Genomic DNA, 18,030 nt, shown 5'->3' with positions numbered 1-18,030 from the left:
ATTTGGACTGTGGTCCTAAATCTATTTGGATGAGCAATTGTCATACAGATTCCAGCCAATGAGGGATAGTTGCTCTAATATTCACGGTTTTAAAAAAAATTATTTTAATATTGATCACCTAAAAAGGGAGAAACTGGTATAGCTCCAGTTTGGCCATACTTTATAGAATTTGAAGAAATCTTTCAAAGAAGACTTCATCATTCATCCTTTATATTTCAAAAGAATGGAAATAATCATCTTGTTACCATATGATATTTAAAGCATTAGAATCAAGTAGACTGAGCTAAAAGTTTGAATGGGTCCATTTCCAACTTAGCCAGTTTGCTCTGCTTTATTTGATAATAGTTTGACATTGGTCCTCTGGCTCAGCCGATACCACAGACCAGTGTGGCTTAAATGTTCCTGTTATTCTTATTGGTCAGCAGGTGACATGCCAGTTGTTTAATATGTTTAATATTACCATGTCCTTGGGAAATCCTAAGAGGAAACAGGAAAAATGAGTACAAATCTAACCTTGATGCTATTTCTAAAACCACAAGTATAATCATTCCTGTCAGAAGCATCTTCCAAACTAAGATTTTTTTTTTCTCTTTTTCAGTCACACCTGCAGCATATGGAAGATCCTAGGCCAGGGTCAAATCTGAGCCACAGCTGTGACCCATACCACACCTACAGCAATGCTGGTCCCTCAACCCCCACTGCGCAGGGCCAGGGATTGAAACCGTGCTATGGCAGAGTCAATGCCAGATCCTTAACCCGCTGTGCCATGGCAGAAAGTGCAGAATATTTTAAAATAACCTTCTTGCTTCTTAAAAGTAGAGACAGATAAAACCTAATGTCGATGGGTGATTTAACATATATTGAGGTCAATGTTTTGAATTCTGCTTTGATCCACAGGAAACAGGATTTCCATCTATCCTATTGATATGTTCTCAATGGATATTTTCTTTGTCTTTCTTGATGTTATCATCTAAGCTTTGATGGATTTTCTAATGTCCTGATAAACTGTGTTATGCTTAAAAATTATTTGAAAATATCCATACAAATTTCCTTTCCCACATAAAGCTTTAGAGAACTCTCTTTCCGAAAAACAGTTCCAAAACCTCAAGGCCTTGGGAAAAAAAAAAAAAAACTGGAAATTATTTCAGTCCATTTGTTTATTCGTTCTAGTAGTTCTGCAAAGAAAAACCCATAAAATATTTCTAAAAATTTAGATATCTGGTCTGGGTTTTTCTTATAGTGGAATAAATAAGAAACTGCTTACATATCACTTCCTACAAACAAGTAGATCAACCTCTTTCACGTGTTTTCTAATTTCACTGGCTTAAAATTAATTATTGTTTAGAAATAAGCCAGGTACAGATAGAAAATCAGAACTAAATTTTCCCATGATGAACTAGTTATTTTCCTTTAGGACTAGTTCTTCCGTAGAAGTCTTCTGCCATTGGACATTTGACCTACCTTGCTACTTGATAATTCTTCCAAGTATTTTTATATGGCAAAGGCCGGACTCCATTTTACTTACTATGACCAATAAGGCACATTTCTGTCTCTAAGGAAGATCAAACTGTTCTCTCTTTGTGATTCCTGTAAATCGTCAAGATCCTCAATTTTGAACCATTGTATTCTATGTAATAAGGCTGTTTTTCTAGGCTGGCAGGCTGGAAATTGAATTGAAGAGTATATAAGTATTTGTTTCTAAAGTTAACAACTCAGAGGGGAGTGGTGGTGTTAAGGATTCCTCTAAAATTACCAGGGCAAACAACCAAGAGATCTTTTGCTATCTGTAAGGTTAGTTATTTAGTTTGCAATTGTGGACCTGGACCTGTTTCAACAAATTACTTTTTTTTTTTTTCCCTGAGCCCACTTCTTATATTAACTGTTGGTTTGAGGATAGCTAAGAAAAATGCCACCACTCCTAATGGAAAAATACTCAGGCAGTTACTATTACTTTAATCTGTAATTAAACTAGTATCTGCTGCTTTATCAACTGAGTTTATTTACATATACTTGTAATGTTCACCCATGAGACAGGAAACCAAGAACTTACTGCCAAGGATACACAGTTAAATGTTAGGACAGTTTTGGTGATTAAGTTTCAAATTCTATGAAAGAGCCAATTTCCTTTCTGAGGATGGTCTTGAAAGACTCTACAGAAAGAACATTGTTTTTACAAGGGGACCATAATTTCAGAACTAGGGATTTGACTATCCATCTAACCAGTCTTCCCTGGTAATGGAAGATTTTAAATGGTGGCTGCTCCAGAAATTCTTGGCTAGGAAGTCACCATCCCCATAGGCTACATTAGCTTTTAATGATGAAGTTCTCTTTGCCCCAAACTGTTGCCTTGCAACTCTATTCTTAAGCCTGGAACCTTTAATGTTAGGCATGCCTTTGGATTTTTGCTACTTGTTGTAAAGCAAATGTGCCCACTGGGAAGAGTGATTCACTAGTTGTTTTTGGTCCTAGTTACTCTAGCAGAAATTAATTCATATGAAGGATTGGTCAATAAGTCATTGGTTTTTCAGCTTGGGAGGAGGAAACTGCTACTAAATACTGTAGAAATTATCAAAAAAGATAAAAGTGGGCACTGAGATAAAATTCTGAGAGATCAACTTTATTCATGACGTACTAAAAAGAAAGTTCTTTGCTCCACCTTCAATAAATGTCAATGAAAAAAAGATTTAAGGAGACAATGTTTTCTCCATGATAAAATAGACACATAATAGAATTATTTGCCCAGACAGGAGTTTAGGGGCCAGCGGGAATATTTGGCCTTATAAAAGCTTCATTATTTCCAATTACATAGGAGAAGCTGAAGATCTTTCATGTCTACAAAAAGTCTGCAGAAAAGCATCTTTTTTTTTTCTTCCTTAATAAAACTGCATGACAAAACCAACTATTATTAGGAATGTTATGGATTTGCTTATAGATAACATTGCTATAGTATAAATGCAGTTCTGGAAACTCAGCGCTGGAATGGATATACAAATATTTATAATAGCAGTTCATTTCAGATCCAGTTAAACAGCAATATTTTTAAAATAATCAGAATTAGTGATATTTGCTGCAACAAAAATATATTACTCAAGATATAAGATCTAGTCTACTCCTTAGACTTTTCTTAGTACTGGATTTTATATGTGCTCTCAGTATCTGGGGATGCTAGATAATACATCAGGCCAAGAGAAGGGCTCTAAATAGGTTAAAAACTTTGATTTCTGCTTATACATACCACTTTCCTTGGAACTCTGCTTTGGAGAAGACCTCACTGCTACTTGGGTCACTCAGTTAAATTTTGCCTTTAAATTGTGTCTGGGGCCAATTTTGGCAATCATGTTAAAAGAAACTTGATTTATAAAGATTATGGTTAGAATGGGAAAATCGTTTAACCTTCTTTCCTCTCTTTCAAATCTTAGCATTTGGCCTCTATGTGTGTCCTGAAATCTCAACAAGTTATATGCACAAAATTATTCCAAATAGGAAGCAGTTGTAAGAGAAAGAAGAATTTGTAAAACTGTACCCATTAAAATAGGAATTAGAAAACATTTGATTTTCTTCCACAATGGCCTAGACTTGAGAATTGGGGCATTCAATGAATGCATTTTTCTAGTCATGATATTTCAAAGCTGAAAAGGCAATGCTTTTGTCAGTCTTTAATCAAAGGTTAAACATCAGTGCAGGAGTTCCCATTGTGGTTCAGCGGGTTACAAACCCAACTAGTATCCATGAGGATGCAGGTTTGATCCCTGGCCTCACTTAGGGGATTAAGGAGTTGGCATTGCTGTGAGCTGTGGTGTAGGTCGCAGACATGGCTCAGATCTGGCGTTGCTGTGGCTGTGGTGTAGGCAGGCAGCTGCAGCTCCAATTCAACCTCTAGCCAGGAAACTCCCACATGCCACAGGTGCAGCCTGAAAAAGCAAACAAAACAAAATAAAATGACAACAAAAAACATCAATGCAAACTTTCACCCTCAACAACCATGTCAAACCAAGTCATAATTTATAGTGATCCACAAATGCTCATCATAAATTATAGAAATGGTTTTTTGCAGTAATGATATTTATCTCTTCTTCACATTTATTATTATACTCCTACACAGATATGACTGCCAAAAACAAGAGATTTGTGTTCATAATGTTAGTTTACCTTAGACAAGAAAAAAACACACTGCTATTTCCCAAGAGAATATGAAATATTGATGAATTTACAGAAAGGGATAATCTAGAAGATTCGCAGTTGGATAATAGCTTAGTAAATAATGTAAGTAACCAAATGCTGGAGAACAAAAGGGACCAAAGTCAACATGGTTTTAATTAGAAATCTTGACTGGGATATTTGCAGCCATGGATTATGCATCTAACTCTTAGATGAGTCATTAAAGTGTTGTTTAGAATTCTTCCTTCTCCATCTATAATAATGAGAACACAAATAACTGGGCTATTGGCATATTGCAAAGAGCTTTTACAGAAAAACACATTTGTTCAGAACTAGATGTCTGAAATTAGGCATCCATAACAAAGACTTTAAACACCTGAAACCAGAAGGAACAGGGAGGACGTCTCAATTGGACAAGGAGTTATGCAGAATGTTCTCACGCTGATTTTTAAATCATCAGATGTACTTGTGATGGAGAGTGACAGGCAGTCAGATGGTTGCACAAGAATGCCCATAAATGCAATACATTATTTCCCAAACTTTTTTCAGATTATGAACTGGAAAGAGTATTAACATGGGGATGGAGATGGGGTGGAAAGAGGAGGTAAGAGAGAGAGAGAATAACTTTCCTTAAATTTGGTCAATCACTGGATATATATTTACAAGTCAACTGCTTAACAATATTTTACATATCATTGGAAATTTCAAAGGTAATCTTTATCAGATAATTGTTCTTTAATTCTTTTAGAACATTGAGATACATTTTGTTGTGCATTAGTAAGCAGATTTTGAGGTTAAAAGTGTCATAAATTCAGACATAGCAGCATTAGAACAAAGCTGTTGAATAAAATAAAGAGAATGGCAGTTAATTTGTTCTTAAATTAGTACCATTTGGGCATCAGTTATTAAAGCATGATATTAATGAGCCACAAATCAATAGATTCAATCACTTAAGTAATCTGTTAGGTTTTCCATCCTACTATACCAGAACACATTCCTAACACAGCTATGACTTGTCACCTTTCACAAAGGGGGCTGGGAGAGAATATGGGCGAACAGAATTCTATGGAAGGGAAGTGTTTAAAGTAGCTGCCCCACAGAAAGGGATAAATGATGCCATATTCATAAACCAAGACCTACAGGCATCTTTAATATATCCTTCCAAGTTAATAACAATGATAATATAATTAGATATAATTTCACATTTCCCCTAAGCCCTTCCAGAACTTAAATGCTGTTATTAGTCAAAGCTGATCAGTGCTTACAGAAAAGGAAGCAAATCATTACTCCTATTTTATGGCTACTCCTTCTCCCTCTTTCCAGGGTCTCCTGAAGAGATGGCCTTATGTCTTGTGGATTTTAGTGATCACTTGAATGCTAGCACTTCCAAATCTCTTTACTGACCTGACCTATCCTAGAAGGGTTAGATTCCAGAAGCCATTTTCCTGCACAAATCCTGAAAGTCATATATTTTCCATCCCTCAACATGCTTCACCTTTTCCATACCTAATTTCAATTTAGGGGGCATCTAATGCCTCCTTAAAACGAGCGGTTGAGACTATAAAAATTTCGCTTTTCTCCCAATATCTGGTCAATGCCATTCATTATTTCTCTAATCTGACTTTTCTTCAACCTTATAATCACTGAGCTAATTTCAGACCATTTGTCTTTCCCACTTCTAACTGATCTCTCTACAGTTTTAATCCCTTTAAATTTATCTTCTTCTTTATTACCACAGTACTGCATTCAAACTACTAACGTAAACTTTACCAGGGCACACTAAGATTATCTGCTTATGTATCTACTTTACCAAATACTAAGTTCTTCAAGAGCAGGAACTATGTCTTATCCATCCTTAAAACCAAAGTATCAAATATGCTGCTGACATAGAAAAGGAATGTGAGGAATTTTTCTAATAAAAATATATATATAAATAATACCAAAAATTAAGTTGCTATTATTAGTTTTAACATAGTGAGCAGAACTTTTTGTTGTAATAAATAATGTTGTCAACTTTAACATAACTAACTTGACATTTTCTCTAAAGTTTGTATTATAAAGGTCCAATGTGTGCTCTCCAAAGGATGTCAATAATTCTTGCATTTTTTAATTTTCATGTTTTGGATCAAGTGACCTTAGACAACAACATGTTAATGGTAGAGAAGACTAATTAAAAAGCAGTTTTGAGCTATTTCTTTAGCCTTCCTATTTCCATCTCTAACACACTTTAAAAAAATATGATTCCTAGGAAATAAGACAAATAAACTGGTTATAAAACATTATGATGAAACAGAACATCTTTCTTTAAATATATAGTTAACATTTACAAACTTGAATTTTTCCTTTTCTCTTTTGAATTAGTTTTCTGTCCTCAAGTTGCCAAGCCTATCCCCATAGGTATCTGCATATTTACTGTTTTGATTTTAAGAATCAACATTACTAGTCTAGACTAATCAAACTATACTTCAGGCTTTAATCCAATACCTTCCAGGAACTAAAGGAGAGGAAATGAATTTCTGGTTCCCTGGGCCTCACACATGACTTGACTTTAAAAGTCAATGTACTTTGAAAGAGTGAAAAGCCATAAGGAGTCAGAACCACAAAAACCACACTTGATTAGCAAAGCTGTTGGGAACCAGAAAGAAGAACGTTATAATTCAAAGGAAATTTATCTACATAATGACTCAGTTATTATCGTATAGTTATGTTACAGAGAAAACCACACCACAGAATTCAAAGACCTTCCCCAGCTTGCACCGGAAACAGATGCAAGCCAGGCTTCCTCCAAGTCTGCAGAGTAGAGCAAGCCTGCAATTGGTGGAGTTTTCCCCGTTATAGGACAAAACACATGTAGGACAAGGGTCTTTACTTTCCATTTTTCACCTTCCTCTCGCCTTTATTTAAGTAGACACTCTGTAATCTCAAACGGAATGATTTCTCACCAAGGATGTCAACTCCTGGGTGGGGCGAGGGCACCTCAATTAAGAAGGTATCTAGGAGCATTACTAATGAGTTATACTTTCTAATTTTGTTTCCTTCGTCTTTCCAGTAGCTAAGTGAAAAATTATAATCCAATAAGGGGGATTGGGGGAATTTATATGTCAATTTCAAATGACTAGTACCTGATGATGGCTTAGCACAGTCCTGAGAAAAACGCAAACCCAAAGTTGTTCATTCCATTTTATTCCTACTATGCAGTCTTCAGTCTTCATCCTCTTTCCTTCCTTCCTCCTTTCTTTCCTTCTCTCTCTCCTTTTCTTTCTTTCTTTCTTCTTTTCTTTCTTTCTCTTTCTTTCCTTCCTTCCTTCCTTCCTTCTTCCCTTCCGTCCCTCCCTCCTTCCTTCCTTTTCTTCTTTACTTCCCTCCTTTTTTTTCTTTCTTTCCCTCCCTACCTCCCTTCCTTTCTTTCTTTCAAATAACTACACCCACAGGATATTGAAGTTCTAGGCCAGGGATGGAATCTGAGCCACAGCTGCAGCAATGCTGGATCCTTTAACCCACTGCACTGGGCAGAGGATTGAACCTGTACCTCAGTAACAATCTGAGTCACTACAGTCGGATTCTTAACCCATTGCGCCACAGCAGGAACTCCTAGCATCCCATTTCTAAATGAAGATTAAAGAATAAGTCTGTCTTATCAGTTCTCACTAATTTAAACCTGCTTCAGTACATTTTTAACTCTCAGTTATAAGTACCAGAATATTGTCACTAACGTGTTTTGTTTTGTTTTGGTTTTGCTTTTTAGGGCTTCACCTGCAGCATAGGGAGGTTCTCAGGCTAGGGGTCAACTGGAGCTGCAGCTAATTGAAGCCATGGCCACAGCCACAGCAACACTGGATTAACCCACTGAGCAAAGCCAGGGATCAAACCCGCATCCTCATGGATAATAGTTGGGTTTGTTATTGCTGGGCCACAACAGGAACTCCCTGGGTTGTTTCTAATAGAAGCTTTTACCTCCAAACCCTGGGAGGCTGTTTAATAACAGGCATTGCTAACCTTGGAATGATTAAGATCAAAGGTTAAACTGGAGAGGGATAGGAGCAGAGGAATGGGAATGATAGTTTCCACATATTTAATTGTGGTTTCCATCTTTAGCTCACCCAAGAAATTAAGAAATGAGCAAATGAGGTGCATTGTTCCTGCATTTCCCAGCACCTGGAAGAAAATTTCAGAAAATCCGAGGCCTAGGTCAGCCAAAGGAGGCACCTTGGGTCAATATAAGGAAACTCTTGATCTTGGAAAAGGCGTTTACTTTAAGCACTAAAAGATGCCTAGTTTTTTTGTTTTTGTTTTTGTTTTTGGTCTTTTTGCCATTTCTTGGGCCGCTCCTGCAGCACATGGAGGTTCCCAGGCTAGGGGTCTAATCGGAGCTGTAGCCACTGGCCTACGCCAGAGCCACAGCAACGCAGCATCCAAGCCGAGTGTGCAACCCACACCATAGCTCACGGCAACGCCGGATCCTTAACCCACTGAGCAAGGCCAGGGATCAAACCCGCAACCTCATGCTTCCTAGTCGGATTCGTTAACCACTATGCCACAACGGAAACTCCCAAGAGATGCCTAGTTTTTTATTTCCTCTGAAAAAAATCTAGTTTTGTTCCATATTTTAAAATGTTTTGACATATCCAGAAACATTTATTAACAATACGTTTTGTTTATGAAAATACTCATTTTGAGTAATAGTCCATGAGAACTAACACTTTTAATGAACCTCTCAGGCTCTGAGGACCTTGCCTAAGTTAGATTGGACAAATATCATACAAACCAATTTTGCTTTTTCTAATTATTTTTGTTCTGGTGTATCCCTCAGGTTAGATTTAATACACAGTTTCATTTTTCTGAGCAAGTGAAGGAGAGAAGCAACAAGAAAACAGATTGGGTGGACCCCAAGTTCACTATAATTGAAAATAAATTTATGGGCTACAGAAAGAAAACTAAAATAAAATCTAAGCCTCTTAAGATGAAAATTTTCCTCTTTTATAGCATTTATATATTTTTCTTCTTCTCCTTGTGTGTGTATATACTTATACATATATATATACATCTATATCTATGAATACCTATCTATTTATCTAGATGAGTAAATAGGTACATAAATGGAAGAGAGGAAAGAAACAAGGGGAAAAAAGTAAGGTGAGGAACTAAATATGAATCAAGAGTTGTAGGTTACCCAGGTCTAAAGCTAGACAACAGGAATATTAAAGTAATCAATCTATTCCTTTTATCTTACACAGGAGAAAATCATGCCTTAAGGAGACTGAATGCCATACCCATAGCTATATACCACTTGGCACTAGCAGTATTTGATTAATGACGGACTTCTGAAAGATCTGACTTACATCCTACCAATTTTTTTTGTTTTTGTCTTTTGTCCTTGTAGGGCTGCACCGGTGGCATATGGAGGTTCCCAGGCTAGGGCTTGAATCAGAGCTACAGCTGCCGGCCTACACCGCAGCCACAGCAACGCAGGATCAGAGCCGTGTCTGCAATCTACACCACAGCTCACGGCAACGCCTGCTCCTTAACCCACTGAGTGAGGCCAGGGATAGCACCCGAAACTTCATGTTTCCCAGTTGGATTCGTTTCTGCTGCGCCATGACGGGAACTCCCATCCTCCCAATTTATGACATCTATATCTGCCTTCTCTGAAATTTTTCTCCAGATTATGTGGGTGAGTCTTAATGTCCTTGAATATAATTCTGCCTACTAAAAAAAGGTTGCTCCTACATTTCTGGATGTTAGACGTTTTAGATGACAGATGACAACTTAATTTTGATGTTTTGTTACTTTTTACAATAGTGTTAACTAAACTTTCACTATCATCTCTTAAGTTGTGGTCTAGAATACCTATTAAATACCAAACAAATTGAATTCTTGCTTGTATTTGTAGGATCACAGTTTTAGAAGAGAGCTTGAAGGTCATTTAGTTCAACTTGCTGGTACAGACCATGTCTACAACAAATGAGTCGTGGAGTGGACTTCATGGGTGTTCCCAGATCTTCTCTGGTCTTTTCAATGACTTCCCAAGTGGTCTCTCCACCCTCATCTTCTGTCCCTCTCTAGCTCCTGCTTTCTACTCTCTAAACTCTTCACTAGGCAATATCTAAATAATAGCATCTTCTTTCACTCAGAATAAAAATCAAAAGTCAACTCGTTTACTAGAATTTTCTCTGTCCTGCCCCCAAAACCATCCTACCCCCAGATGCACAGACAGGCTTCTTTGCTGTTCTGGAAGATGCCAGGCCAACCTCTCCCTCCTGTTGTTCCTGCAGTCTGGATAGCACTTCCTCCTCCTAACCATCGGGTTCACTCCCCGGCTTCCTTCAGATCAACATTCAAATGCCATCTTCTCAGTGAGCCTTTCCCTGGGCACCAGATCTAAAATTTCAACACTCCCTGGGCTGGTCCACTGCCGCTTTCTGTCTGCTTCCCTTGCTTTACATTCTTTCCTTAGTGCTTATCGCTAAAATATCCTAAATCCAAACTGCTCACCTCTGTTTACTCTCTAAAGTAAAAGGAAAGCTCTCTGGGGTCAGTCATTTTTACCTATTTGGTCTTCTTCTGTCCACAAAGAGCCCACAATAGGGCTGGACACTATTAATAAATATTTGTTGAATAAATGAGCAAGAAATTCAAATTCTTTTACTCATTCCATTCAGGAGAGTCTAGTTAGAAAAGACATCTTGAAGATTTTTTGGCTACGCCTTAAACAGCATTTTACTCTCTTTACTGGTAATCTAGATAAGTTCCCTTCATTTAAGGAGGGCCTATGAGAGAAGGTTAATATTTAAAGGGGAATATGAATAATGATTGCAAAGGGTGTGAAGCAAATTAAGTAACACTCTCAACTCCATTTATGTGGTTGACAATAGGTTTTTATTATGCTTAGTGGTGTTGCTACTTCCTACTAGTATGTAATAAATGTCAGCTCCATATTGCACCCAATAATGAGTGAAAAATCATTCTCCTTTAGCCACCAACTCTAGAAAGTGGCATATGCCTTTTCATGAGAAACACGTAGTTTGTCCTGTCTCTTACTGCAATTGTTTTCCTGAATCTCAACATTGCAATTATTTGCTTAAGAGCTGACCTATTGGTTAACCTAGCTTGATGAATCAACTCAAGAAACCGGATTAATTGTGAGCTGTGCTTTATGGGAATAGCTGGTCCATGTTTAATGCTCAACTCATCTGAAAGACCAAAAAACTCACAAAGAATGTCCCAGGGTGAGGGCAAGAAAAGAGCAGATTTCTTTTCTGAACCACCTGGGACTTTGGATGACTTCCATATTTCCAGAAGTACAGTTAAATACATGAAAAACAATTCAGAAGCCAGTAGACAAATTTTAGCATAAGCCAGAATGCCAAGGAGCTGAGCAGATCAATTATATTAGGGCTGCCTTCCCCATTGAGTCGGAAAATATTCCTGTTCCAGAAATGGCCTATGAGAGAGCTGTGGTTTGCTCACATTTGACAGATTCCCTTTATTCTCTCTTGGCATCTTTGAGAACAGGCTCATCCAGTTTCATCTTGCAATGTTTTGCTCTCCTTTTGAAAGCAAAGATGGCAACATTTTATGGGAGGCCATTGTCAGTTCTTAGGTAAAGAACTATCTGTCAATATTACCCTGTTTTGGTCATCCCTAAGAATCCCCTCTTGCCTTCAAGAAGGAGTGTTTCCCTCTGGGTAGGGGATTACGGTAGAAACTGTGAAAAATAAGTATTTAGGGGAAACAACATAAGGCAAGTATGGCTTCACTTCATACTACAAATTGGACTTTATAGTAGCTTGAAAATTCAATAAACTTAAATTCTTGAAGCTATAATGCTGAAGTTAACTTTTCAAATTTAGAACAATATTAACTATGCATAAACAAATATATATTTATATTATTATTGAATATGTGTGAATGTAACTAAATATTAAGAATAGTGCACTGGTCAGCCATAAAAATGAGTGAAATAAATGCCATCTGCAGCGACATGGATGGGCCTAGAGATTCTCATACTAAGTGAAGTAAGGCAAAAAGAGAAAGACAAATACTATGTGATATCATTTATATGTAAAATCTAAAATATGACATAAATGAACTTATTTAGGAAACAGAAACAGACTCACAGACATAGAAAACAAACTTATGGTTACCAAAGGGGAAAGGGGGAGGGGAAGGGATAAGTTTGGGATTAGCAGATACAAACTACTGTATATAAAATAGATAAAAACAAGGTCTTACTGTATACTACAGGAAACTATATTCAGTATCCTGTAATAAATCATAATGGAAAATATGAAAAAGAATATGCATATGTATGTATAACTGATTCACTTTGCTGTATGCCAAAAACTAACAGATTGTAAATCAATATTTCAATAAAAACAAAAACAGTACACACTTTGCTTTGAAACAGAAGTCAAAATTCATAGCTAGTATTATGTTAAATAATAATCTTGTTGCTAATAACTCTGAAACTACATGTTATTATTGACTTGGGCTAAATTTAATAATGTGCCATATATACAACTGGAATTTTATATGCTCTTAATTTCAGGTATGAAATAAAAAGCAGTAACCATGTTCCAAGTGTGAAGACTTCAGCCAAACTCAGCCTTTTCTTGGAAACACAGCCTCTAGCTTGTGCTTAGGTATTTCACCTGCTACAAGTTTTCAGTTAATTAGATAATGTTGTATTGAGTGGAACCCTCTTCAAAGCTAATTTATTGTGACCAGTTGAACACACACACACGTACACACCCTTCTAGCTGCAAAACCTGGGTCAGAATTCAGAAGGAGTAGGGTAAAAAAAAAAAAAAATTGGCAGACATATATTACGTTTGATTTTTCTGCGGCTGTTTCACCTGAGGAATGCAAAGAAATGTCTTATCACTTGTCTGGCTTGTCTCCTGATGACTTCTCCTTACAAGAAACTCTAAACACATTATTATTATTATTAATTGCTACTTTGGTTGTTTTTGAGCTACAGATGGAAGGAAAATCTCATTGCCTTGCCTGGTTCTTGTTTAATCCTAACCAGCTGTTTGAAAGGCAAGAACCAAAACAATGACAACCAGCTAGTTTTCTCAATACATCCGCGGACCCATCGCCTCTGCACCGGGATCTTAGTGGAAGCCGCGGATCTGCGGCGCTCACACCCAGAACCAGGCTCGAAAGCCGGCTCCCTCGCGGCCGGCCTGCGGCTCACCGTCCACGTCTCACTTCCTCTACAAGCAGGCGAGCAGCCCAGCAAACCCGGAGTGGGTGGGAACACATTCCAGCAATAACAGCCCGGCGTCCCCAACTCACCAGCCTGTGAAGTTTCCTGGGCGAGAGGTGTCAGGTTTCAGAGGTTGCCTTCCCCTTGCCTGAGCCCTGGAAGTCCTGGGCTCCGACAGCGGCAATCGCCCTGGGATCTCCCTTCCAGGGCAACAGTCCTGGGGACAGCGCCTGTATTTCCAACCTGTGGCGCTGGATCGATCCAACGCCGGCCAGCCGGCCCCCAGCCCCTGCCCGTCAGGACTGCAAGTGGCAGGACTTGTAGCACCACCCCGAGTCCGCCGAGACGCCGGGATCTGGAAGGTTTGTGTGAGAAGAAGGCGTGTCTCTCCCTCCTAAAGCGGACGTGCAGGGCGCACCTCCGGCTGATCTTGGTGGTGACTCAAAGGCGCCCAGCTTCTACTTCAGTTCTCCGCAGTGTGGGGCTCCAAGACTTTGCAGCCAGCTCATTTTTAGCCCCTTTATTTTCGCGTATTTCCTTTGGTTTCTCTTATTCAAAGAGCCCAGGGCACTGTGAGAACGGCTTCCATTGCATCTTCTCCTAGGGGTATGTCTCATTAACTAGAGAGAGTGAGGGATTGCCAGTGGAGAGCAGAGACAGACTTCCAGAAATTCAAAGGGGTTGGAAGGAAATTCATATCTTAAAAGTTAGCATCTGTTAATATGAATACCTTCATCTGTATGCACCACCCTAATCTTTGCCTCCTAAAGTCACTTAGGATTGGTAAGTTAGTATACAGAGTATATACAGTATACAGAGGAGCACAAATTGACTGAACAAATACTTATGAAGTACCTGCTATGTTCAGACCCTGTTTCAAACACTTGAGATTTGGTCCTCCACAACCAAGACTGGCTCTCCTTCTCTCTCCTTTTGTTTTTTGTTTTTTGTGTTTGGTTTTTTTTGTTGTTGTTTTTGTTTTCCTTTTTTTAGAGCTGCACCTGTGGCATGTGAAGGTTCCCAGGCTGGAGTCGAATCTGAGCCTACGCCACAGCCACAGCAATGTGGGATCCAAGCCACTTCTGCAACCTGCACCACAGCTCACTGGCAACACTGGATCCTTAACCCACTGAGCCAGGCCAGGGATTGAAACTACCTCCTCATGGATACTAGCTGGGTTTGTTTGTCTGTTTGTTTACCGCTGAGCCACAATGGGAACTCCAAGGCTGGCTTTCTTGGGGTCACACTTCAGACTGACTCTGACATCCCCGGTTTGCAGACTGATGGTAAAGGTAAGACTCCAAGGTTGAAGACATAGAAAAGCAATGGATTTTATGCGTCTGTGAAGAAAATTTAGAAGTTCCAAATCTGCTGCTTGTGTTCATGTTGGTAAACAGGTGACTACTTAAACGGTCATTGTTTGACCCAGTTCTGACAAGGTACTGGGAGGCACTGACATTATCAGTTATGGATCGCCTCCCAGAAAAGTGCTAAAGGAGGGTGTTAAAAAAAAGGGCCTAAAACCTAAACCAAATGTAAACAAACAATAGCAAAGCAGTGGAGAAGACGACTTTGGAGAAAACATTTGGTTCTTCAGGAATCTGTCTATTCTACTATGAAACTATAGAAGAAGTTCTGTTTTCTGGGCCTCAATGTTCTTATCTTGAAAATGGGGATAACAAAATGCCTTCCTAGAGTAACTGTAAATGCATTCACATCAGCAAAATGCATAGAACAGTGCCTAGAACAGTAAAGTCTATGTATGTGTTGGCTATACCTACTTTTTGGTAGCATTATCTACTCCATTCTCCCAAACTAAGCTCTGATTCATAAAAATTATTCTGATCTACTGAAAAAAAAATTATAGGAGGTTTGGATTGTAGATTTTCAAAATACATATCCTGGGAATCTATATTTATAGTAAATCTATTTTGCATCCATCAGCAATATCTGTACAATAAGTGTGTGTCTATGAGCCTGGAGAGATGTAAAAGAAATATATAAACAACTTTGACTTTTTTCACTGCATAGCCCATTATTTAAAATGATTCTCTGTACCTGATACAAAATGGTAATATGTATTCTTCACCTAGTTTTATGTTCACATACGTTAATCCTAATAGCTATGATTTCCCATATTTTAAATAGTGTTTATAAAGCCATTGTCCATAGATTAACTCATTGTCTGTAGATTTAACTCTTTCACAACATTGCTTTGAAAGAGGTGAAGCATCTATTATTTTCATTGTCCCCATTTTTAAGAATGAAGAAGCTAAGGTTAAGTCCCAACAGTGTGACCAGAATCAGGAAGGTCCATGAATGTAGACTCCAGTCTGCTGATCCAGAAGGCCAAGTTTACAGTGGTCAAGACATTGTGTTGCCTCCCTACTGTTGCTGGAAAAAAAGTTCCTGCATAAGAAAGTCTAACACACATTTCTTGTCTGCTCTCTTTGTCACCCTTTCCTTCCCTGGATCATTAAGCGTGGCAGTGGCCTTGTAGAGTTAACTCTTGTATGGCAGCTCTCCTAGAGTCACTTGTCACCTAAGTCCTGTGTTTCAGGTTCTGAGGTTCAGAGGCACTACTGTTACCTGGTGATGCTCTTAGAGAGGTGTGGAACTTTTCCTTCTCTGTGAGAAGAGGGTTGAAAGGAGGAGAAGGCAGTGGGAAAACATGAGTGAAATGATTCCTGATCACTTCATGAAGGCCACTTTGACCAGGGCTAGAGCAGGATAAAAGACCTTGGAAATCCATGAAAATGAGATGACAGCATCCTGTGTGTTGTAATAAAAAAAAAAAATGCCTTTCTGCACCTGGAGTTTATGGAACACAGATTCAATTGACATAATTTCTGTCAATTGGTGTATCACTGAGAAAATACAGCACTGAGGTAAACAGATACATAAATGTACATGGGTGAAGAGTTAAAAATAGTAAATCAATTATGTGTTTCAACTCCCCTCTCCCAAACCCCCCTGACACAAGAATAAAGGAATTTTTTAAATGTATGAAATCATAAAGACAAATAAAAGGGAGAGGAGACATCAAGAGACAAAAGAAACTGCAGTGGATGGTCTGGAAGAATCGAAGTCAGATGGAAGCTGGGAAACTGATTGAGAAGAGAGTTGTGTGCTGCATGCCTGTAGGAGGGGTTGTGGATAAGAAACATAACTCCCTGTGTAACCTGGGAAGCTCTAGCCAGGAGGCAGAAATCCACCAGAGAAGGAGACCAGCTGGTTGGGTGAACACAGGGGCTTAGTTAGAGGTCTATATTCAGAATGCTTAGACTCTAAGTTCTCTTCCCACCACCATGCAATCAACCAACCTTAAGTTTCTTCATCTGCTCAACCCAGACTCCAGGAGACTGGAGATTTATTTTCTGGAGAAAGGAAACTAGAGTAATTTTTTTAATAAGATGAATTGGACTCATGCATTTTTACTGTGCTCCTACGGAAAATGAATTAAAAAGAAAGGTACGTATGAGTCAGTTTAAAAAAAAAAAGTCTCTTGAAATTGAAAATATACTCAAAATTTTACAAATTTGACAAAGTTATAAGATGAAAAGTCCATGAGAATAAATTTTTAAATGCACCAAGATACATCTTTCTGAAATATTAGAAGCCTGGGAATGAAGAGAACATAAAACATCTTCCAGAAATGCAAAGCAGAAAACACACAAAGGAATAAAAATTGCATTGGATTTTTTCAAGAGCAGTAATCATCTAGAAGAGTCTTGAAATGCCTTCACAATTTATAAGTGAATTATTTTGAAATGAGAATCATGTGCCCAGACAAAATGTCAGTCAAATGTGATTAAAGAAATTTTTAGACATGCAAGGATTCAAAAATGCACTTCCTTTTCTGTTTTTAGGGAAGGGTACCCCAAATAAACTTATAAATCAAGGAAGAGGAAGAAATGGATCCCAGGAAATGAAGGTCCAACACAGGAGGCAGTGAAATGAATTCTCCAGAAAAACAGGCCTAGAGAGAAGCTGAAGAGTGTACTATAGAAGGAAATTTGCCAAGAAAAGAAAGAAAGAAAGAAAGAAAGAAAGAAAGAAAGAAAGAAAGAAAGAAAGAAAGAAAGAAAGAAGGAAAGAAAGAAGGAAAGAAAGAGAAGGAAAGGAAAATAATTATTCGATGTCTATGTACATTTGAAAATTTGAAAAATTTTTGATACTGTCTGTGTAGTGGAGACTGCAAGTGCTCATCTGTTTCTATGTTGTCTTTCTTCTGAGCACCCCACTGGACTTCAATTCTTAGCGCTTTGCCAGTGGAGAGGCATGTAACTGAGTTCTAGTCACTGATATGTGGGCATGGTGATGTATACCACTTCCAGGCCATTCCAATAAAATGACCTGTGAAATCCTCCATGCTTTCCCTCTCTCCTTATTAATAGGCAGACACAGACTTGGTGAAGAGCTCTGAGACTCTAGAAGATATTAAAATTCCCAGATGAAGGAAATTTGTGGCTCTGAATGTTGTGTGACATAGAAACCCTAACTGCTACACATTAGTCCGTGACATGAGCAAGAAATAAACTTACATTGAGATAAGCCACTGAGATTTTTTTATGAGTTTTTATTAAAGCAGTTAGACTATTTTGACTGTTACAGTTTGAAAGATCTTTTGGGATTTCAAATTTATGCATAATTTTCAGGAG

At 38.2% G+C, this 18,030-nt stretch overlaps 1 protein-coding gene across 2 annotated transcripts in view; it reads right to left on the bottom strand.

Moving 5' to 3' along the window:
* Window positions 1-18,030, bottom strand: part of RAB27B (RAB27B, member RAS oncogene family) — a 171,688-nt gene that overhangs the window by 52,074 nt on the left and 101,584 nt on the right. Inside the window, exon 1 of one of the 2 annotated variants that reach the window (XM_047765317.1) lies at window positions 13,459-13,766. The exons of the other annotated variant lie outside the window; for it this stretch is intronic. The gene's annotated coding sequence lies outside the window, so the exon portion shown is untranslated. Of the gene's footprint in view, window positions 1-13,458; window positions 13,767-18,030 lie in introns of those variants that run through there. 2 annotated transcript variants of the gene reach the window in all.

The sequence above is a fragment of the Phacochoerus africanus genome, chromosome 2, assembly GCF_016906955.1.
Source record: "Phacochoerus africanus isolate WHEZ1 chromosome 2, ROS_Pafr_v1, whole genome shotgun sequence".
NCBI classification, from domain to species: Eukaryota; Metazoa; Chordata; class Mammalia; order Artiodactyla; family Suidae; genus Phacochoerus; species Phacochoerus africanus.
The sequence above is the reverse complement of the archived record's forward strand: the minus strand, read 5'-3'. Positions and strand labels throughout refer to the sequence as shown.